The following is a 23,842-nucleotide window of genomic DNA, read 5'->3' as shown; positions in this document are numbered from 1 at the left end:
ACCCAGGTTACAGCCTCTGTTTTAAATATGAATTATAGCCTTTATCTAAATCATATGGGTGTATCTGTTACTGAGTATATTAATATGAAAGGTTGTTGAAGACTGCCTGCTAGTGAGGGCTGAAGTACAGAAAAGCCTTCTTCCAGGTCACATCCAGAATCAGCCCAGGTTCACAGTCATCAAGAGGTGAAATGAGACTGTGATCCCATCCCATTTCCTAATGGGAAGCTGGCCACACAGCAGAGCTGCCACCATTGCTACTTGCTGACTACACAGAAAGACCAGCTGGGCAGGGCAATGAGCAACCCTATTGCCCAGAAAAGCAAGGGCTCTGGGGGCAATGCAACACACCAACACTAGCATTAGCTGCCTGTAGTGCCATTAAACAGGGATACCAAACTTCTCAGGATCGCAGGGACAAAAGGTCAGTAGGCGAAATGGAGCCCTTGCTATAGCTGGAAGCATCTGCACAGGAGAAAATAAATTCTGCAATTGCAAATGCTGGGCTGAAAGCTGAGGGCTCAGAGTACACAGCTCCTCTTTCCTCCCACCAGTAACACTTCTGCTGCAGTAACTTTATTGTACTGTAATATTCCCACATGGGAACCCTCCAATCTCTACAGATATTTTACAGTCTTGAAAGATAAGCACAGAGGAAGGAACACGTAAAACCAGATTCTCAATCCATAACCAAAGCAGGAATGAAGAGAAATCCAGCTATTAAAAGGAGGCTCATCATCCCTCCAACACTGAACTGGAAGCTCAGGAGGCATGAGAGAAAACCACAACTTTTGGAAAATATGTGTCTCCACCACCCACTCACTTCAAACAGAAAACGAGAAGTTAAGACCCATTCACTTGAGATTAATGCAGAAAGATAGGCCTGAGACTCCACCTAGGCAGTAAATGATAATTAAAAGCTGCTAACTCTACCATCAGCTTTTTCCTCACTGGGTGTACAGAGAGGGAGAAGAGGGAAACAGGGACAGAGGGAGGCATTTCATACTTGCATCTAACCTGTTTTCCAGATGAGTTTTTCAACGATCAGATTCAATCTACTGTAAAAACTTCCCAGGGAGACAAACCCTCAGCACATGAACCAAAAATGTAATGATCTGGGAAATACATTCCTCTTTAGGGGGAAGAAAACTGGTTTCACATTTGTGCTCCCACTTTTATTGATCACAACTATGAAGATTTCTTTGCTACAGAGGAAAGAGACACAGTGACAGAGCCATGACGCTGAGCCAGCTAAAGGCACAAGGATCGGATCCTTGTCAAATACACTGCCCCTTGGAGAGGCTGCCAAACTGCATCAGAACCAATGTCTGTCTGCTCATTCTCCTCCTCACATTAAGTACTATACTGGACTCTGCCAGTAGAGACTGGGTTAAACATGTGGTTTAATAAACCCACAGTAAAATTTATCATTAGCTAATGTATTTTTACATATTTTTGCCATCTGTAGCAGTGTCCACCCCTTTGGTGACTCTTGTTAAGTGCCTGGCCTCAATGGCTTCCTGTGGCAATGAGTTTCACACTAATTATGTAGTACGTTAAGAAGCACTTTTTTTATCAGTTAATGCAGCTCTGGCTACATCTGTATTTCCAACTTCTGCTAAAAGGTCTCTGGTCCCTAATCGATGCTGCTGTGCCACCGAGAATCCCCTTGTGACCATGCCAACCACTGGAAGTCTCTGCTTCCATTAGCAGAGCTTTTCAATTGGGTTACCAGAGCTCAGCTATCAGCACAGAGGGGAACGTTGCCACTGTAGATCCAGTCACATTTAGAGGTCCATGTCTGTGCAAAGCCCCAGGGAACAAGACCTTCCACTGGCTAACTGCTGCAGCTGCAGTGACTAGACTTGCAAGTCAGAGGTCCTGATTTCACAGGAGGTCTGAAAACAATGGCTGTTCGTCCTCCATGCCCTAGACCGCAGGTCCCTACTATGCTAAAATAGCATGAAATGCTACCAGCTCAAACCAGGAGGATTTTATATGCATATGAGCAGCCATGCAGTTTGAAGAGTAACAGAGAAGGAGGCCTGACAGTCCAGCCAGTCCCTTGGATAACCCCAGTTACCCAGAAGCAAACCACATGACCATGTTTGTCATCATATTTAAACATCGCTCAAAAATGATTCCTTCAGAACTTTACAACTAGCTTGTAGCAAGCACCTTTATAATCATGGATAGAACATGATTTAGCATTTAGAAGTTATCAGACTAGCCATGATTACCAGCAAAACAGGCAGCTAAGGAGAACCGGCACACTCGTTGCATCAAATGCTTTCTACAGAACAGTGTGGGTCAACAGTGAGAAACCTTTGGTTTCCACCCTCAACATTTGAAAAGGCCCAGGGCACAGGCAGGCAGGGAGGTGAGGGGGTTTCTACAGTATTCCCAGGAAAACCTTAATCGGATTCTGTGCTGGCTGACACAGTCCCTTTGCTCTTTCACTACCTGGTCCCAAAGGCTTGTGTTCACATTAGCCTGATCTCACACAGCATTCTACATCAGAGCTGAGGACTGCAGACTGCAGCCCAGCACAGGGCTACATAGACACAACCAGGATTTAAAGAGATCCTGTGTCATCCTGAGAGGGCAGCACGCTGAGAACTGGGGCTTCAGAGCTGAATCCCACTTAGCCTTCGTCCTCTCCCCAGGACAGAGCTGACCCACTTCATAGATGATGCTCTCTTCCTTCAGCATCCAAATGCCGCTGCATCATTTAGCAGTACTCATGGGCTAATTTTCTCCCTCAGGGACGGTAGATTAGATACCACAATTTCTCTCTCCCTTTGAGTTTTCAAAAGGTCTTTCAAGTGTAATAAACTCAGGTATTTATATATCAATCTGCGTTTCCTGAAGCACATATTATAGAGCCCTGGGTCATAGCAACATCGTTACAGTGAGTTTTAAAGGGAGCAATGGGAATAGATAGATAAATAATTCTCTCTGTGGTGCCCTTTCTATTTGTATGCTGAAGCTTAGAGCAGCTCCTCATCTTCGACACACCTTCAAAAATACAGTGTTCCACACTGGAGCTGAAAACATCAAGGTAAGCAGCAACTGATGCTCCAGAGCTAAACAAACAGCCTTTTCCCTTTTAAATTAAAGGCACTTACGCATTACCTTCACTCCTAACTTCTGCTGCTTCCTCCCACTCCTTAATCCCTTGAAGCTGGTGCAAACCTGCAGTCACTGCTTTTCAGAGCATTTGTGCTGCATCTTTACACTGCCAGGGACATTACAATGTGGGGAAAAGGAAAAAAAAAAAAAGAGGTCATGGCTTGGCTGCCCTGGGGAGCAGCATCAGCCCCTCTCCATATTCTGCAGGATGCTGTGGCAGCTCAGCCTCAAGCAATCTATTCAGTCACAGATCCTAAGGCAGGTTCTTCTGCTTAAGCACTTGCTTAATGTTTTGTTGGACTGAAGGCTTAAACTGGGCCAAAAAAGGCCTCCAAACACCTGCAGAACTCCTTGGTACAACACGGCTCTGATATGAGCTTACCCAGTTCCTAAAAAGCATAGTACACATTTCTGACTGAAGAATAAGCTGAATCACATAAAAAGACTGCAGAAGGGTCATACGATCTCTTGCTTACTCGCTGGCTGACACAAGCAGGTCAGATCACTCACTCCAATAACAGCATTTTATTGTTGTATTCACAGGCCAAACTAAAAAATCAGGTTCCTCTGGCACTAGGTGATATACAGAAAAGCTGCCAAAGGTTTATGATAGCTAGAAGATACGAAGAGTCATACAAATGTCTGGAGTCACCCAGCACACGCCACTGACTAGGTGGCCTGACACCTAGTCCAGAGCTCTGGCCATGCTTTCCCATGTGTACCACAGACCAGCTGTGGACTGACCAGCTTTCCCCCCTAAATTCCTGCTCACCATAGGTTTCATTATGGTTTATAAAGGCATTTTAATGCATTGACTTGCCTATGAGGAGAAAAGTGCCCAGCATTTGTTTAAGTGTCTTTATTAGACCTGAAACAAATACTGCATCATTTAACTTTGAGGCTTTTGTTGCTGGTATCAGTCTTGTTCTGCAAATCACAGACTCAAGACTGCATCTAACCCCTAATAAGCAAGCAAACTGCTATTCGTCCACCTCCCTGCTTTCCCCCAGCTGCTGTTATCTCTGTGTGAGACTGGGAATTGGAGGAAAGAATGACCCTGTGATTGTCTAAATCAGCCCAGCTCTAATTTACTGGAATATGGTTTGAGCAGCTAATGTAACACCTACTGTGAGCAAGATGGAGCTATCTCCAGGACTTCTGTAGGCTAGGAATATTCACTTAAATGGCATTGTCTGGCTGCACTCACTGGAGGGCCTGCCATACCACAGAGAGCAGTTAACCCTTGGAGTGTGAAATTAGGTCAAAAGAACCAAGCTTTCAACTGCAATTGGAAAAGTTAACTTTCCACAGAAAATTGGGTGTCCTGTTTGCCTCTGTCACTTTCTCAACTCCTTGTGTAGCAAATAGCTGGAGCAATTACAGCACTCAGGTAAACAGACACTAGCAAGGCATCCTCAGGATGCCCTCAGTCTGGCAGGAGCTTTTCCCAGCTTCCCCAGCTCTCACCAAAATGGCTACATGTCATGTTTCCCACAGCTGATCAAGCAGCTGGTCTCTCCCTAGATAGAAAGGATGGAATTTTTCTTAAATACTGGACTGAGTCACACAGAAGTCAGTGTGTTCCCTGGCCCTGGCACAGTAGTTTAGCTTCCCAGAAAATTACCTTTGCCTCTGTCCTTCAGCTAGCTCCTCATGGAGGTGAGAGGAATAATTCTGCCTTTGCCTATTGTCTGTAAGCATTCTGAGGCAGACACTGGTTCTTGGCCTGAGCACATAAAGCACCCATGACTGCAGTACTTAAAGGAGCAGGAAAATGCTCATCATATAACCAGCTTCAGTTTCAACAGTAAGGTATCAAGCTGTTAAGTCAACACTCACAAAGTATTCTGTGAGTATGAGACCAAAATGCTATTTTACCAGGTTTTGGCAGAAAATGTATTTGATTTAAACTTTTCACACAGAAGGATACGTTTTCAAGAAGCAAGCTTTCCAATCAGATGCTATGGCTTTTACATAAAAGTACATCTGTATCAAACTAATTATCCCCCTTTTACAGATGGGGAGACTGAGGCACAGAAAATTGAAGTGGTGGCTCCATCTGGACCCTGAGCACCCAAACCACAAGCATCAGTCAACCAAGTAACCTCCCTGAGACAGAGGGCCAACAGTTCAGCAGCTAATAAGGGGGTTATCCCAGCACCTTGGAGCAGCCTGTCTCCCAGGGGCTCCCGACAGGTTCCCTTCAGCAGCAGTTTTATCAAAAGATGACTGTCATCTTCCCATGCAGCACATTTCCACTGAGGCTGGCTTCAACTGCAGGTAACATCCAAGTTCCTTTTCACTGACAAAAGGACAAATGGCAACACAAGGAATGTAACACTTTCAGCCTGAACTTTCATCATTGTGGAATCACTGGAGTTTAATTGCTCACAGAGCCAGAGTTCCAGATTAAGCTGCATGTAATCCCTTTACCTTGCAATTCACAGGGTTGTGTACAGGTAGCATGTAACCTTCTGGTTTAAAACCTGCCTTCTAGCAAGCACAAGCACAACTCCCATTAGCTTCTGCAGTTCAGAAGCCGATAAACTCACCCAACCTGAAAAGCTAAATCAGTAGAGAGCACCCTTGTGCTGCTCCACTTCCCATGCTGGGAGATACCTCTTGTCCATTTATAACTCACATAGCCTTTTCGTAGAGAAGGCCACTTCCAGGAGCCGACTCACTCACCTCCCACAGAGGAGCCTGCAAGCACACAGAGCTCAGCTACAGTCACAGTGGCAAGGGAAGACATCCCCATGTCATCGTGCAGCCAGGCAGCACAGACTGGGCATAGGCTGAGGGAAAGCTGCCTGGATACAGATAATGTCCTGGTTATTAATATCCTGCTTACAGCTCCTTCATCATTCCACATATCTACTTTCCCAGAGCAATGATACACCAGCTCAATGGACCACTTAAATTAGTGGAGGATCCCCTGGCCAACCTCAGATGAAGGCTTCTCTGCACTCCTGTGGTACAGCTGCAAACCATTCACCTGGTCGGGGACAAGGCATCCTGCTTCATTCTGGGGATGCCTTTCCCATAAAAAGATGATCCTTTCATAATGTCAGACTAGAGGGAGACTGCAACAGTTTTGAAAGCCACTTTCAAAGGAACAGCATTAATGAGTGTAGCACCATCTCCGGGGGGAAAAAGAAAAAAAAAGAAAAAGCAAGAAAGACTGAAGTACAGGAGACAGATGCGAGGACAACTTAAAAAGAGACTAAGCAACTTCAGAGGAAAAGTCCATGTCTGGCAGAGGTGCCTGGGTGTCTGGATCACAGAGCCAGTCTATGCCACTCACTGCCCCCAGATGTCCTGTTGCTTACATCAACCACATAGCAAACATGACAGCACAGTATCAGCAGCTGAAGCCCCTCCTACTTCTGCAAAGCCAGCATGCCACCCCAAGGGACTACCAAAACCAACTAATGGGCTCAGCTGTTGCAAGACCGAGCCAGGGAGGCTTTTCAGGTGTTCTCCCACTCCCATGGGTACCATCTCTCCCCTTTCTTGGGCCACCCTGAAGCAGGCAATCACCTTCACAGCCCATCAGCTGGTGTCCTCCCCAAGCACCTGTAGCACACTAAGCTCAAGAAGGATAATAGCTGTGAGGGGTTAAAACATGCCCTCACCTTGTCTTGCTCTAACTACAGCTAAAACCAAATTTTCAGTTACCATGTTACTTTAAAAAACACAAAAGCCATGCAACCCCCCCACCCCAACAGGCTTTATCCTAATTCTCCCAGGAAATAATGACTTTCTGTTATTAAATAATGTAAAATGATTGAGGTGAGTCATAAAGCATTTGTATTAACACTAATGGATCCATGATTAATTTTTTCTTTATTTTATTATTATAAAACTTGTCTGTATCTCCCCCCCTTCCTCTGTCCTCCCCATCACATTGTGTTCTCACGGGAGGTAATCAAGACTTCACTTGAATTTCTCATTACTTGAAAGGCTCTGCATCACAATATAATGGCACAGTTTCATAATTACGATTAAAAAAACAGAGCAAGAGAAAACCACAGTTTTCAGATGCTTTTGTTTTTCAGTCACCCAGAAATTAAACAATTGCTTTAAAACATATTTGAAGGAGAGGGCCATTTTTACCTACTGTTATGCAAAAACCATTGTGACTGAGCTTCATTTTGGAAAGTCTATTCTCCCTCTTTACTTTCTTAGACCACCTCCTCCCTCCTACTTTTTCATTTTCTGTTGTTCCTTTTGATAAAGTACTCTGCAACATTAACTTCCATTAAGATTCAAAACTAGACTAGTAACTTCCATTTTACCACTCATTTCCCCAAAGGTCAATTACCCACTTTGTGCCTCAGTTTCCCATTTGCAGCAGAAGACACTACAGCAGCTAAAGCTATTGTGCTGGTTTTACCCAGAAATCTACAGTCTTACACAGCATACTTTAGACCCTGCCTTTAGAAGCAGGACACAGGTGGCAGAGATGAACAGAATTAGCACTGTTCTCTGCTTATAAGCTTTGAGAACCCATAGGATATAAGGCTGCATTAGATACAACGAATAATAACAATTATTCTTATTATTCTACCTAGCACTGGCCTAATCAGCTAGAGATATGTCAAAGTAGCAAGACAATATGGTTTATGTGGGACTCTTAAAAAAATTCTGACTCAAAATAAAAAGTCTTTGTTGGGCAAAACACCCGCATCTTCTGCAGTGCTACACTCTTTGTCCCCAAGCACACTCCCTGCACAGCACAAGCCAGTCATCCCGGTACCTGGGGTCCCTTCTCATACTCCCTTGTGTGACTAGAGGCACCTTGCAGTAATCACACAGTGCCTCAGTTTACCCACTGCTTCCTCTACAAAGCCCTTCGGTGCCCTGAGGATGAAGCTGCACAGCAAGGCTCTCAGCAGCACATACAATGCTCAAAATGCTCAGGAAGAGCTGGAAGGAAACTACCTGCAAAGCAGCCTGCTGCTCCATCACAGCACAGCCTGCACTAGCCACAGAAAGGCAGGGATCACCGAGGCTCCCTCTCCTCAGTTTCATCCTCATAACAATGCCAAGCAGCTTCCCCGTGGCCACAGAGAGCGGCTGGCTCTGCAGGAGGGAAACTCCCCACCAGCCCTGGCCCTGCTCAGGGAATGAAGCCCTCACATAAAGGCCCTGAGGCCTAGACAAGCCCCCAACAGCCTCACCTCTGCAACTTGACAGACAAGCACATGAGCTGAGGCAAGGAAAAGGAGGCTGAAAGAGCCTTTACACGCTTTCAGTTGACAAACCCAGGTAACTCAGACTAAACCTTTACATCTTACCTGCCAAAACCGATATAACAGCTGCCAGCAAAACGCACCGGCACCACTGTGAGGGACTGCCTGCCCAGCCAGCGTTTATAGCCTCGCCGTGAGGTAGGGCTGGATGTGATTGGTTGGGGTGAACAGGTTGCAGCAGCCGATTGGCCAGTGAGGGAGCGCCCCCCCCCCCCGGGGCGCCGCCATTTTCCCCTCAGAGGCGGCTCTGCCGTGTGAGGGGCGGTGTAGGTTGTGCTTGAGGTGGCTGTGCTGCTGCCTCAGCTCCCCGAGGGTTGAATGTGGGTCTAGATGTTTTGGGTTTGTGCTTGGTGTCAGACGGGTGCCCAGGCATTTCTCTTCCTTGCCCTGATTCCAGCTGTTGAAGGGCAGCCTGGCTGCTGGAGCCAATAGCTCTTGGAGGCAGGACCAGCTCCCTGAGTGTTGGCACAGCTCCCAGGGCCCTGGCCTCCGGCAGGGCCCGATTAGACGCTGCTGTAGAGCAAATAATGCCAAAATGCAAATAGCAGCAGCAGCAAATTCTTGATTAAATATGAACAAGCGCAGAGAATTGCTTATGTCATTCACCCCACTCCTCTGTGTCCTCCATCTGTCTGCTTCCCTTCTCTTGCACCATCTCTTCCCCCAGCCATCTGTTTAGTGCTCTCCCTCCTTCTCCTCCTTCCCTGTCCCCACACCCCTTCCCTTTGCAGCTGTTTCAGTGAGGGGGTCCCCGTTAGCTGCTCCTCTCCCTGCTTCCAGGCTGGGCCAAGCCCAGGGTTGTACGTTGCTGGTTCAAGCTTCCTGGTGTTTGTTTGGGTGGTTGGTGGGGATGCTATGCCAGTGCAGGAAAGCTGACGGTGTGGGTTCCCACTCCTCTGCATCCCCTGGAGTGTCTCCCTGGCATCCTGCTTGAAGGAGCTGCTGGTGGGAAGTGGAAGAAGGCTTTTGAACCAGGCTAGCAACACCAGTTGTCTGCTTTGTGCAAGGAGAGAAAATAGTTTTGAAGAGCAGCCACTTTAAAGTCATCCTTGGGGCAAGAACGTTTCACAGTGCTTCCCTGTTAACCTGTGGGACACTTGGTCTCAGAATCCCATTTGGGCCAAGGACAAAGTAAAACTAAAACAATAAATGTTTGGTCGTGCATGTAGGTAGTCAAAGTATTCAGTGCTCATAATGGGAAAGATCAAACCCACCCCTTCACGAGCCTGTTGGCTATCTTGCAACATCATTTACACCACTGTGATGTTTGAGCAAACTGCTTCTGAATCAGAACAGTGGCCTTTTAGCACAACTTGCAGGGTTTTATTTGCTTTTCTCTGGAGTAAACAACATCTTGAGGCAAAGGCACTGGATCAATGGGCATTAAAATCTATGGGAAGGACATAAACCTCATTGCTCCAGCACATCACCTACATCTTCCCGGAGGGTGGGAAGGATGCTCGCTACCCGCTGCCTTGCTGATTTACCACCAACGCTCCTGCTGCAGGGGATTTGTGTGTACCATGGAAGCCAGCAAAATTGGCTGCTGTTGGAGACAGATTGGGTTTGATCCAGACTGGCAAATCCTGGGTTCCTATAAAAGAGCTGAATAAGGGCCCTGCGTATGACACGAAGGAAATAAAACTATTGGATTGTTGGCTTTGATAAACCATTTCCCTGACACATTCCTCAGACTTTGTCTCAGCAAAGGATAATGGTATAGAGACTGTGTCCTTTTTTCTGGTGATTTAAATACAGTGAAACAACGACATGATATCTACATAAAGCTGTTAGAAGAATAACCTGACTGCGCACCTTCTTTCTAGAGTCTCCAGGGTGGAATCAGTTTAGATTGATGCATGATAAAGGAAGAATGAACCTGTTGCCTGAATGGAGCGGCTCTTGGTGCAATAGGCAGAGCTGTTATCAGACCTGTTAAACAAATAAAGCTGTGAAGTGCAGACATACTGTCTGAAGCACTACACGCCTTTCTAGGCAGCAGAGATCTTCTTAAGGAATCCTTGATAAAGGAACAAGCCTGTTCAAGTTAATGGATATCCTCGGGTGATGCTTGGAGAGGATGCGTGAAGCGAATGGGGATCTTTGCTGCAGCTGCTGATGCACATCACTCCCCTGAACTCACAGGGGACTCCCTCACTCACAGGTGCGCTGCCTTTGCTGGAGTGAGAGGAAGAAGAAGGGGACATTACCGCACACGCAGGGCAGAAGGTGGTAATGCTAACAGGAGTAGCCCCAGCCCTGCTCAGTGGTGGTAGCAAAGGAGCATTTGGGTTGTCAAGGGTGTTGGACCTATGGCAAGGAATACAGAGGGGTCCTGGCTCAGGGCTACTTTGCTCAGTGTCCCACCTCCACTGACCAAGTTGCTTGGAGAAGGGAAGAGTGGTACAGGATTTGTCCCCAGCACATGTCCTCCAGGTGAGCATCTTTCAGGAATGTCTTTAGTCAGAGGCTACCCAGACTGTCGCACTGAACAGCTCCATCCTTAGCCCTGTAGTATCCACTAAGCAGGGCCCTGACCTTGAGGTCTTCCATCCGATAATAAGAATCAGAACCCAAAGTTACTTTTCAAACCAGCTTCACACCTCCTTCATGTCACAAGCATCTTTGGACTTTGTCCTGATTTGCCCCAGCTGGAGTGAGAAGAAAGCTGGGCTGCCTTCAGCTCCGTTTCTAGCAGCAACAAGAGAACAGTAATTTCACTGCAATGTTTCTCCTGAGGAAAAAAACCCCACAATTTGTTTGTCTGCCTGTGACAGGGAGAATTTTTCATGTTACCATCAGCCTCAAAGTTCATTCACCTATTGGAAAGATGTCCAGCTTTGAGGGATGTTTAATCTTATTTGAAAAGAGATAATTAGGAAAACACACACAAACACATGTGCCACATGCTCACAATCTCATTAGAGACTGCTTTCTCTTTCAGCTGAGGAAAAGGTTTTGTTCTGATGGCGGAGATGAATGTGTTTTCATGCTTAGTTAAGGTGTCTGCATATGTGTGTATCCATGTGCATATGTAGGTGCATATTTATGTCTCTGAAGGGGAGACGTTTTTAACTTATTGAAGCCTGTGAAATTCATTGTCCTGGTTCCATTTTTGGAAGCAGATTTTGATAAGATCTTTCCCATCACTGCACAGAGAGCATCTAATCACGCTGCACAAAGACAGCGACAACTGACAATGCATCTCCTTCTTCCAGGAGAAAGGAAGAAGGGGAAAAAATGAATAATTCAAATTATAATTAGCAATGTAATTATTCCTGTTTTTAGAGTAACCTACAGGACAGAACATCAACGTATGAGTCACTCGCAAAGTATAAACAGAAATAATTTGGAAGATGCTTTCCTGATGCTTTAGAAAGGGACTTGTCAGAGACTTTCTTTTCTGATCTCACATTGGCATCAGGAGTCCCCTCCAGCTGCTCCCTTTAAGGTCAAAACTAGCATCAGTCATCTGGAGCTCAACTAAGGGAGAAGGGGAACTTCAAAAACAGTGACAGACAGTGAGGTGCGCAGGGAGGACACAGGCTGGTTGAGCAATCAGAGCGGGGAGCAGAGATGAGACCCATCAGCTGAACACCTGTAACATCATGCAGTGATTTGGGCTTGATTCAGGCCAGGGATCAGCCTTTTTCTATGTGTCTATGCAGCCTGATGTAGCAGATGCTGGTTGCAGGTCTGGCTTTGATGTGCTTCAGTTCTGAGAATAATGATACCCAGAGCTGAGATCTCCTGCATGTACCAGAGGTCGAGATCTGCAGGTGCTGAACCGTGGGGAAAGAAGAGGTGGGGGTTATGCCTGCATTTTAGGATGAACTGGGAGGGGAGAAGGTAAAAACTCGTTCTCAAAGTGTCCACACTGTGCTTGGGAAGAACCAGACCCTCTGTACAGGACAGAGTTGCCACATGCCTGATGCTGCTCTAATCCTTTCTGACAGGGCTACATGCAGTAAGTCTGGGCTTCAGCTACAGCTCAGACCTCTGCTTAACCAACAGCCTTAACAATCTTCCAGACTTACACTTTTGCTTTTTTAAAAACTGGAGCATCTCTCTAACAAGAGACATGAAAGTGGCTGGAGCAGCTCCTATCCAAGGAGACACTGAGGCAGCAGCAGCAGCCTGTAAAAGCGAACAGTGGGATGCCTCTTGGCTCTGTAACACAAGAAGAAGAGAAGAAAGATGTCTTTAATTTGCCTGGTAATGATCAATATAGAATCAAATCCGACCTTGAATTTTAATGGCTCTATACTAATAGAAAGCCACTTGCAGATGGATGGAGGAGGATCAGAATAGTCTGGGGGAGGGAAGGCTGGGTGGTCCAATGCACAGCAGGCTCAGCACCCTGTGTGGCCACCCTCAGCTGCCGTGAATGTGCTTATCTAGGGCTGGCAGAGGGAAAATCACTCTGGGGTGGCAGTGGCTGGGGATGGGCTACTGTGGGGGCAGGAGGCAGCATGACCCAAGGCTTCCTGGGTTTCCCCAAGCACTGTTTCATCCAGAAATGTAAAAGCAGTTTTCTAAAAGCAAAGGCATTTACAGACAGGAAAACTGACTCAAGAAACAGGTAGGTCCTTAGGCCAGGTCACATGGCAGCACCCAGAGCAGAAGCAGGTCTCCCAGTCTCCCAGGCCCCCGTGGCCTTTCCCCATGACACTGGGGCCTCCTTGTTGCTCCCTCTTTTTGACATGTATCAGATGCTGTACAGACAAGATGACTCAACTCCTGACCCAAGGCACCCACAGCATTTGCAATTGGCAGAGGCTCCTTAAAAAGAGGAAAAAAACCCAATGTATAAATACATTTATATATATATAAATAAATAGAGTTGAGATTGACCAGTTGAAATTATATAGCAGCTGTTAATTTTGGCATCTTTATTTGCTGCATCAATTGTATTTGGTTTAATCTTGTTCCCACAATGCTGAACACATTTGACTCGTCTTCTGTTTTTTTGTTGATATAGAATCATTTTGACAGTTATCCTGTTGGCTGTTAATAAATATCTGCACTTTCTATAATCAATCATAAAACAAATCCAATTGCCTTTTCGCTTTTTATTTGACCTTAATCCTAACAAAACTCCCACTGTTTTATTGAATTTATTCATGAGCCAGCAGAAGAAGAAAGAAAAAGAGAGGGTATCCATCGTTGCCTGTTCGTCTGTCTAAGGCAAAGATAGGCTAGAGGAGCTGAGATGGAAACCAGCAAAATACTCATCTGTAGTCTGACACTGTCTGTTGAATCACCCCCACCAGATCCCTTTGCCTTTCGTGTTTTGCTTCTCCTCCCAGAAGATGAAGTAAAAATGCAGGGAGCTAAGCACCACATTTTTTTCTCCCCTCAACCAAGGGTTCACAGGACCAGCTGTCTTCTGTTGGCCCCACAAGACGAGGGAGCTATTGCGCATCTTCGGGAGCTACTGTGCTTCTTCGGGAGCTGTGGGAAGGACTTCTCCTCCTTAGTGGTCTCATCTCGATGTTTAATGTTCACCAGTCCACAGGTTTCCGCCTTCCTTTGCCCCTCAAATTCAAGGGGAGAAGAATGGTACAGCTGTGGTGTGGGGGATCTGGTTCTTGCAATGCAGCTGAAACAAAGTGGAGGGAGATGGAGGACAAAGGATGCTCCACCCAGCGCATTATTCCCCACCACGTGGCCTTTCTTGCTTGTGTGACACCTGTGTTTTCTTCCCTCTCTCCCCTCTCAGACTTCTGTCTGCAAAAACAATCCACTGAACACTTGAAAACTGCCAGTGAGTTGAAGCTTGCCTCTCAGCACAAATCCTGTATCACATGGTGGGGAGGAATGATGCAATAGCACTCTTCTGCTCTTAAATCACTCCTGGATCTGCCCTTGCTTATCTCTACCCCAGGAGGCAAAGGATACTTTATGAGCAGTTCTGGTACAGTTTCTGCTTTGCAAACATTTCCCTTCTTCCATCCTTAACAGAACAGGATTCAAAGTTTATCTGTAAAAATAAATAAATAAAACCAATCTTACAGTTAAAGGAGAGGTGGGGAAAAAGGATAAAAGCAGGAGAAGCAACTTTGTCCTTTTGGTGCCAGCAGTGCCAGGCTCCTGTGGTTGGAACCCCAATGAGAACCAAAGTATCTTCATCATTATCTAGCTGCAAATGGCAGCTGCTTTGCCAGCCGCTGCTCGGGCAGGACAGTCTCTTTTACGAGAGCAGGAGGGGAACAGTGGGGCAGGGAATTAAAATATGGGCTACAAATTGGAAACGGCAGGGGGTGGAGGGGGATTCGGCTTAGCCAGCGGACACCCAGCATGCTCCATATTTGTGTTATGCCAATGACTTTGCTCGCAAGCAGCTTGCAGGAGAGAGAGATAAATATAAACATATATCTATATCTATATCTATATCTTGTAGCTTGCCTTGGCCCAGGAAATTCCTGCAGAAGCCAATGGCAGGAGAGATTGCAGTGCTGTAGCTCAGACAGTGATGCAACAGCCCATCTGCAGCCATGAATTACCTGCCCTTGTGCAGGTTGCTCTGCCTAGAGTCTGATCTTCTGTATGAGGAATTGGCTGGGGAGGAAGGGCAGATGCAGTGGTGAACCTCATATGAGCTTGAGCCCAGGCTGAAGGCAGAATCTGACCTGGCAAAGCTCATCCCCAGCTTTATCTCACACTGAGGGGAACGTGAACTTGAATTCATGCTCCCATGTGACCTTGACACTTCTGTGTCTCAGTTTTCCTGCCTTTAAAATGGGAATCAGTGCCCAGCACTCAGGTGAACAACAGGATGAACACACAGAGAGGTGCAAAGTGCTCAGCCAGGTCTGCAGCAGGGCCACGCAGCCCTCCCTGGAGCTTCAGCCCTTCTGCATCTGGTTGTCCCTTTCCAGTAGGACTCTGTCCTTGTCTCTGCTTCCGTGGCCCCATATCACCTCAAACCTGACCAACAGGCCTGCACTTGGCACGCACTGCTGGGAGAGAAGCATGCAAAGCAGAAGGAAAGCAGTGCCTGAGAGGTGCCTCCCTTGTACAATGAAGCCTGAGAGCAACCAGAAATAGAAACTTGGGGCCATGAATTAAACACACTGCAATCTCTCATCTGTCTCCAGTAGGGAGTTCAGTTCAGGGCAGATCGCTCGTCTGCTTGAATGGATGCAGGGCTGCTTCCCCGGCAAGGCGGGGCATGGGTCAGCAAGTGCCCTACCCCACTGGTTTAAAACAATCAGTTCCTGCAAGCGTCCCCATTTCATGCCATCCTCACTTTCCTGGCACTGCTGGGCTCTTTAGGACAATGCTGACCAGTCCTAGGTACTTCCCAGCTCCTTGGTACCCTGAAGCATCCCCTAAAGAGATCTGTGGCCCAACAGCCAGAACCACTGATTTCCTCCACATGTCCCAACTGGGAGGCCACCATGCTTGACCCTACAGAAACAGGTGTACTGCAAAGGGTGACTGGGGGGGCACAAAGTGCTTGCAGCTCAGCTGAGCACGGTCCCCAAGGCTTTGGCAGAAGGAGGCATTCCCTGGGGAACCTGACCAAACTGACGTGTAATAATGTGACAGGCAGCTCAATATGAGAATAGCCAGAACTTCAATCTACACGTTTCTCCTACAGCAGAGGACAGTTTCACCCTGTTATTTATGGTGTTCCCAGCTTTGGAAGGGAGAACAGGGCTGTGTTTCACATCTTAAACTGACATTGATTGTGATTATTACTCCTGCGGACATGAATCTCTTGCTGGCTTCTGTGCCAGGGCATGATACATGGGCAGGGGCTCACCCAGCCAGCAAATGCCCCAATTCCTGGAGGCACAGCAGCAGTGAGCCGTAGTCCCGCCAAATGCTGCTTGGCTGTGAGGGTGGCACAGGCAGGAGGAAGGCCTCATCCCTGAGGCTAGGCCACCCGGCTCCACTCCTCCCGCCAGGCTCCCTCCGCTCTCAGCAATTGTCTCGATTCCCTTCGGTGGCACCGAGGAAGGACCAGCCTTTCCCAGTGGCAGGCAGACATCAGGGGAACATCACTTGGGCAGCGGATGATTAGCTTTGCTGACAGCTGTCTCAAGTGGATGTGATGAATGGTGCCTTGGTCTGCCTGAGCGTCGGAGTCTATCGCATGTCTCTGAAGTCCACCAGACAGTACAGCTCGCAAAGGATTAGCCCCGTGCATGCCTGCAGCCCCGGGGCTTGAGACAACTCCAGGAGTGACAGGGAAAATGAAGGAAGTAATTTAGAGCCTAATGAGGGGAAATCCACAAAGCCCTGGCTCAGCCTGAAAGCTGGTTGCTTGAGAAGGGGCTTGATTTTCATCTGGCCTTGCAGATGCTCTGAGCAAGTTTTCCTAACTCATGAAGGGAAATGCATGGGGATTCAGCATCCGGATGGCTTCTCCCCCCATACCTCTAGCATTGCTTCATTAACTGACCTCTCAGAAGATGCACATCGTTTTCCGTTCACAGATAAACCACGTTTGCTACATGGCTCACACACGCACATGCCAGATGGCATGTGGGGACACAGTCAGTCGTGTAGATTGGCTACACGCAATTAGGCTACAAATGCAGCTTGCACACAGACCAGCTGCAATGAGCTTATATCTCGCTGTTAGTCCGCTCAGCCCTGCATACACCAGGGCACTTACGTTGGTCCTCAGAGATGACCACGCTCCTTCCCTGCTCCTCTTCCCCTTCTCTGTCTGGCAGGCAGAGTGTGTCCCTCTCAACATGTACCACGTCACCTGTGGTGCTTGTGGAGATGGCTGCCATGGCCATCATATGCAAGCATGTGCAAGATGTGAGCACAAACACTGATATACTACTGATCCCACGTGTACAGTGATGTTTTTACGTGCATTAAACAGCCACAGGATGCCTGGTCTAGAAGTCACAGCTAGGTTATGCTCATGCATCTTGGGGAGGGGATCACTGGGAATAGGAAACACAAGGACAGGAGTACTACATACTGCTCTCCATAGGGATATCTGGGGTAAAGGATCCTATAAACAGCCAGTCCAGACAAAGCAGGGGTTTTGGGACCCCCAAATTCTCTGCATCTGTCTGTTCCTCTCCCTCACCTGAAAAGGCATTGCCTGCCCCTGCAGAAGCCCTGTCTGCTCTGTCTCCCTCATTTTCATCAGGTTAATTGGCTGCTGCCTTACCAGGGGAAATCTCACCCTGGCTGTCAGCCCCGAGCCATGCTAAGCAGGCTCCAAAAGCTACCCAAAAGGCACTGACGAAGGGAAGGGTTTTTAACCTGTCACAGAGGCAGCTGGGGAAAGGAGCAGGACTTGGCTGCCTCTAATTGCTCTTTTCGCAGAGGTGCCTTGTTTATTCAATTAATTTGGAGCCATCAAATGCCAGAGCTCAACAAGCAGCTGCTGAGTGGGGGGATTTTTGCCTGTCCAGAAGGGTGGGGTGTGCTAAGCCATTTTTTCGCTTTGAACAATCTCCATCTCTTGGTCTTTATAGGCACTAATGCACGTTGTGGAGTTAGTGGGAACTGTATTGAAATGTGTCTGTGATGCTTTTTCTGTCCAAAGTCACCCCAAAGGTTCATGTCAGAGCAGAATGAAAAATGCTAGACCAGACTCAGGAGTTAAATCTTTGAGGCTTTGCTATTTGGCCAAAGGAAATGCCTATTTCCATTGAAAAATGAACAGATATTTATAAAGTAACAGATATTCCCTCCTCCACAAGGCTGGAAATCCCAGGCCCAAATTGTCCTCCTTGTTAGCAAGCAAAATCCCTTCCACTCCTGATCTCTAAATGTTATGCGCCAGCCCTAGGAAACACGCAGCAACCACCATAGCCTGGAAGGGGAAGAAGGGCTCCTTGCTCTGAGACCTAAACTTGTAAATCAGAGCAGAATATATTTCCTCTGCCTGGATTTCACAGCTCTATGTATGTTAATTTGGCCAGTTGCACTCTGCATGCATTGTGCCGGGAGCCCTTTTCAGCAGGGTCTAGGATTTAGCTTTTTAGAGTGAAATAAAATAAAATAATATAAAAAGCCTTGTTTCAGCTTGCCTGTTCACAATCAAATTTTCCCTGAGCATGGGCAGCAGACTTACGAGCCATTTCCGTTTGATAGCTTGGGTTTTAGTCACATAGATAATGAGTTTGGCAGGAGGTTAATAAGTGTCAACTGAAAGATAATTTAAGAGTTGTAAAGATAAATTTGTTGTGCACTCTTTTTCTGTGTGTTAATACCTCAGTGCCCGTACAGAAGCACACACACAGAGTGCACAGGCTGGTTTCTAAGTCCATAATCTGTATGGTTTTCTTTATTCCTTGAGGTATCATAAATATCTAAAAGTCCCAGCAAAAATCCTGCTGCATGCAAATTTCCATCTGCCCCCTTTTTTTTTTCCTTTCCTGCACAGAGCGAATAGATTAATGCAAGGGGGGAAAGAGGAGAAAAAGGAAAAGAAAAGGAACAGAGATTTAGAAAAGTGGCTTTTCCTCCCCAACACAATGCTCAAGCTGAGAATTTCCTTACAGACTGGAGGGAGATGTGGCCCTTATGCAGAGTTTTGAGATAGAGAGTCTTTCAAAAGGTTCATCTGGGTTTGGGCTGCTGGGTTTTTTTCTGCTTCTCTCCTTTTTTTTTTAAAAAAAAAAAAACAACAAAACACCTTTAATATTGGAGTTTCCTTAGAAATACCATGAGTTCTGTCCCACTGTAGCCAACTAACGCCTGATTCCAGTGCAGATGCTACTTGGCTGGAGCTTGGTGCAAACCAGGGCTCAGGATAACAGGAGCCAAAATCCCCCGTCGGAATGTGGCCCAGGATCTCTTCTACCCCAATACCCCCCAGAGCAGCATGAAAGCCTGGCATATCCCTTCTAACCAGGCTCAGGCTACTTGGAAGTGATTTTCCTTACTAACTGATGCTTTCTACCTCCCTAAAAGCTCAATTAGAGCTTGAGCCCCCACACTTTAAACAACAGGATCAATGCAATACTTAGGAAAAGATATAACACTCCCTGCACCTCGGACAGGTACAAAACACCCGGGACAAACCAGCCATCAGTGCTCAAGAGGATTTCACTTGCCTCGGCCATTGCTGGGGTGAAGGGCCCTTTCCAGCTCAGTGAACATTTGGCATCTCACGAGCAGCTGATCAGCACCAAAATGCTACGCTGGGCCTTGCCTTCCTCCTCTGCCCTGCTCCATGCCACCCTCTTCCTAATCCCTTTAAAGCAGAACGGTTTAAGAAGGATTCAGTGGTGGCTGCTGTGTGGCAGGGGCGAGAGAGAGGACAGCAGGGCTTTGTTGCAACCATCAATACGATACTGTTCTATAAAACAAACCCCCTGAAGTTAAAGATTATTTACATTTTAGATACGGGTAACAACCATAATCTATTTGATTAAGCGAGGCTTGAATTAAGTACCAAATTTATCTCTTTACATTGTCAAACTTAATAGTAGTTTAAAGATAAACCTCATTGAAACTCTGCCTTCCCTGCTGGGCTAATTAACACTCATTTAGGCTCTTAAACCTTTGATGGGTGTTTCTGTTCCAGTGCTTTGGTAATAGGGGAAGCTGCTTTAATAAATCAGAGAAAAATCTCAGCTGAGCAGCACAAACCAAAAGGCTTTCTGACCAGGTGTGATGGGTTTCCAATGTGGTAAGGGAGATAAAAGCACTTTCTTGATTAAATACTGCCACCGGTTTGAACTTTGAGTTTTCAGGTGTTGGTACTGCTACCACTGCTAATGTGTGGGGAGTGTTTTATTTCAAGGTTGGTCCTGCAAAATGGGCCAGATGGATGGAGAAGCTCAGCCAAAGTGTGCTGAGCTCCATGGATCGCTGCCTGTGCGTTTGGTGGCTTTGGTTTTGGGTGAATGGCCATAGTCCACAGAAGATTGTGAGGACTTCCAACTCTCCTCCATGGAGAGGCAGTCTGGTAAAGTGGTGCCTAAATAAAGGGAAAGTGAGAATTCAACATGCTGGTGCAAAGAAATCCCAAATGAGCTCTGACTGCTGGAATCGTGCGCTGGAATGAGCAGTGCAATGGGATCAACCCAAATTCCGCCCTACCAGAACCAGGACTGGTGGATCCCACTGGAGGTTACAGCCATGAGTTTCTCCCACAGCCCCTCGATAATGCTCGTGGCCTGTGTTTGGCTTTTTGAGGAAATGCCGAGTTACTCTTTTGAGTGGCTCAGTCTGCATTCTTTTTGAGACAGGAAAGAAACCAAATCCTGGCTCCTCCACCCTCTGCAATTCCTGGTGCCCCAACCCCTCCTGAAGCAGCAAGTGTCTGAGAGCACTGGTGGGGTCACTTACCCTGGGCTGCAGCCGCAACCATTGCAAACTGGAGACAGAGGGCAGGGAACTGTCTAAACCCCAAATATCCCAAAACCCTTTGCCAATTCCTGCTGCAACACCAAAGCTGTGGGGTTTGGAGTCCCCCTCTGCTGCCTTGGGGAAGAGGCAGGATCTGGGGTGGCTCCTTGCTGTTGCCCAGGGAGAGCAGCTCCTGGAGCCCCAGTCCACTTTAAGGAGCGAGAGCAGGGCAAGGAGAGATCGTGCCATGTTTAATTAGCTCTCAGCAAAACCAGATTATTCTTAACATTAAACTAATCTTCAAAAAGGGAACCCTTTAAATGAGAAGAAAAAGTGCAAGGCTAGGAAACCATTAATTGATTCCTTATTCATTAACCTTTGCAAACCACTCAAAAGAGCTGAAAAACGACTTCCTTTGGAGACAGGGCTTATGCAGGGCTTGAAGGAGCCTCTCATAACCTACAAAGCACAGGGCAAGAGAAGGGACGGTCCCAAACCATTCCTTATTTTGCTAATCAGAGAGCAATTCCTCACGCAGAGTCCCTGCTGTAAACACCATTGATCTTGAACACACTCATCTGAAACCACCCTTGAGCCACGACAGCTTCTCTGATATTTAATCTGTAAACCTCAAACTTAGCACACCCATCACTGAGCCTAGCAGCTTGAGTCTCATGATAGTTATTTTTCTTTTTTTTTTTCCAGTCCAGAGCTTCTGGAGTCAAGGGATTTGCATTTAAAAAAGTCCTCTCTAGATGGGATTGTGAAAAGCAGTTTGCAAAGGGCTTTTGAGTTTAGAGCAACCCAACCACCCAGAGCCAAATGAGGCTGACAACAGTATACTAAAATCCAGATACAAAATCTCTAGTTTAGTCACTAAAATGAATCAAAGGGGGAAGGGAGATGAGCTGCCCTGGGAGCACCGGTGCTGCGAGTACTCAGGCTGGGAGCACCTTTTTGTGGTCACCCAGAGAGTCAACAGGAGGACGGAGCAGTTCCCATCCACCCGTTGTCCCCGAGCATCAGCATGCATGGCCACAGATCTCTGTCCTGCTCCCCTGCCCAGCCACCTTGCAGCTCCCAGCCCCTCATGCCCCTGAAGACGAAGGTCCAGTATTGGCTTATTTTGCTTTTCCTGGGGAGCTCCCCATGCCCACCATGCCCACCTTCCTGGGGAAAGCAGACAAACAACGGCAGTTTCCATAGCCACTGAGGAAGAGAAGAAAGAAAAAGCCTGCCTGGTCAACGGCTGCCAAATCGCCTTTTGTTTGTGCCTAGCAGCACTTGGATTTTCCCTGATCTGACATGACATTTTTCTCCCTTTCTGGGGTCTTGTTTTCTGGGTATTTGATTCTTGTGCCAGGGCTTGGACAGAGACCAATGGCTAAAAGCTTCCTCCTATAAACTCTAGAATTAACAACCCTCTTTCCCTGACCTCATCGGCACAGTGGGGCAAAAAAATAGAAGCATTTTCTCTCTTCACACAGTTTAGGCAGAAGGGAACCAAGCTCTTCATGGGAATGGCTGATCCAGCTTCTCTCAGAGGGCATGGACCAAACCTGGAGAGATGGTACTGCGAAACTGAGATGGAGTTTGGATGTTCCCATCAGGGGTAACTCTGGACTCAGCTGATATGCCAAAAACCCAGTGCTTTGGGGACATATCAGGCCAACAAAAGACTGCATCAGCTGAATTGCTTCTGAATGGCAAGAGGTTCTGGGTTTGCTGCAGGAGGCCTGAAGGGACCTGGATTCCCCAGAGCCTCAGGTCATGCAGCCCCTTGGGCTGAGCATACACATCTATGGAGCTGGAAGGGTTAAAAGACTTGTGCGTCCCATGAGCGTGGGACACGCAGCGCACACTCATCAGCACATCAGTATTGCATGACCTGTCAGCATGGGGATGAAATACAGCCTTAGCAAAAAAATCATCTCCCCCCGGCAGAGATCAGGTGCTTGGAAAGTCACAGGTCCTGATCTTAAACAAAACTGCCAAAACCCACCACCTCTTCCAAGCACCCCCTGTGTAGTGCAAGGGCCATTTCCCCATCACTTCTCTGCCTCCTCATCCTCCCTCTGCTCCCGGGCTCTGTCCCTGCTCCCCTGATTCCTCCTTCGCTCACCGTTTGAAGCCAGGGGCCTTTTAGAGCAGTCTCTAATGATACTCCATTGATCTCAATTATCCAGAGACAACTCTCAGTTATCCTGAGGCCGATTAAGCAGGTTGCAGACTAATCATAGCCTGCTAAGTGCCCCCTTCATCCTCCTTGCTGGTTCCTTACATCTTGATTTTGTTCTTTGAAAGAAAACACACAAACCAACATGTGGTCCCGTTTCCCCTAACACAAGTCACAACAGTGCCTTTGCAGTACCTGGCTTCTTCAACCTGATTATTAACCTGGACATATAAGAGTTTGTATCTTTGCTGCTATTTCTTATTTCCAACACTGAGAGCTGCGCAGTCAGGAAAGCAAGAAAAAAAATCTCCAACGAAATTCTTTTCTCCAAATTCAGCAAATCTTTCTCTGTCAAAGTGGAAACCCCTCATCAAAGAGCTCCAGGGAATGTTTCAGCTGCATTTCAACGCTCAGATCTGGCTCATCCCAAACTTGCGTGGTTGGTAGTGCCCAGGAGGAAACCTCAGTACTTGGCTAAGGGACTGGAATGCTTTGAGATGTTCCTGTAAGGAGATGCTTGGAAGGGACAGGAGCTTTCTGGACACCTGGAAAGCACGAAGTGCAAGGATTCTCGCTCCATGCCGGGCAGTCCCCAGCTCAGAGGTGGCTTGGATCAACCCCAGGCGGCGTGTGGGCAGGCCAGGCTGAAGGCACAGACCTGGCCATGACCCTACACCCCAGGGGACACGTGTCCCATCAGTGCCAGGCAGGGCTGCCTAGGCACAAGCACAGGGCTGGGTGGCCTCTGCGTCACCATCCCAGTGCCCTCCTCCTGCCAACTGTGATGCTCCTACAGCATGGCTGCACAAGGACGTTGCTCTCCCCTCTTCTCAACTGTTTTGGCTTTCTCCTAGAGCTTTGCCAGGTGCTTCTATCACAAGAAGTAATGGGCGGAGGGGAAGAGTTGTGCTGTGTCTGGGAATTGGGAATGTTAGAGCAAAATACACTGAAAGAAAGGAGAAAGAAAAATTTACCAGTAGCACACTACCCTTCAAAA

General features: G+C 47.3%; 1 long non-coding RNA gene across 2 annotated transcripts in view; it reads right to left on the bottom strand.

Annotated features, from left to right (window-relative positions):
* LOC106630983 (uncharacterized) overlaps positions 1-8,518 on the bottom strand; it is an 80,143-nt gene extending 71,625 nt beyond the window's left edge. For both annotated transcript variants that reach the window (XR_008732182.1, XR_001334388.3), the window contains exon 1: positions 8,433-8,518. This is a non-coding gene — a long non-coding RNA (uncharacterized LOC106630983). The remainder of the gene's footprint in view (positions 1-8,432) is intronic.
* Positions 8,519-23,842: the final 15,324 nt, after the last annotated feature.

Source organism: Falco cherrug, chromosome 4 (assembly GCF_023634085.1).
Source record: "Falco cherrug isolate bFalChe1 chromosome 4, bFalChe1.pri, whole genome shotgun sequence".
In the NCBI taxonomy this organism is placed as follows: domain Eukaryota; kingdom Metazoa; phylum Chordata; class Aves; order Falconiformes; family Falconidae; genus Falco; species Falco cherrug.
The sequence above is the reverse complement of the archived record's forward strand: the minus strand, read 5'-3'. Positions and strand labels throughout refer to the sequence as shown.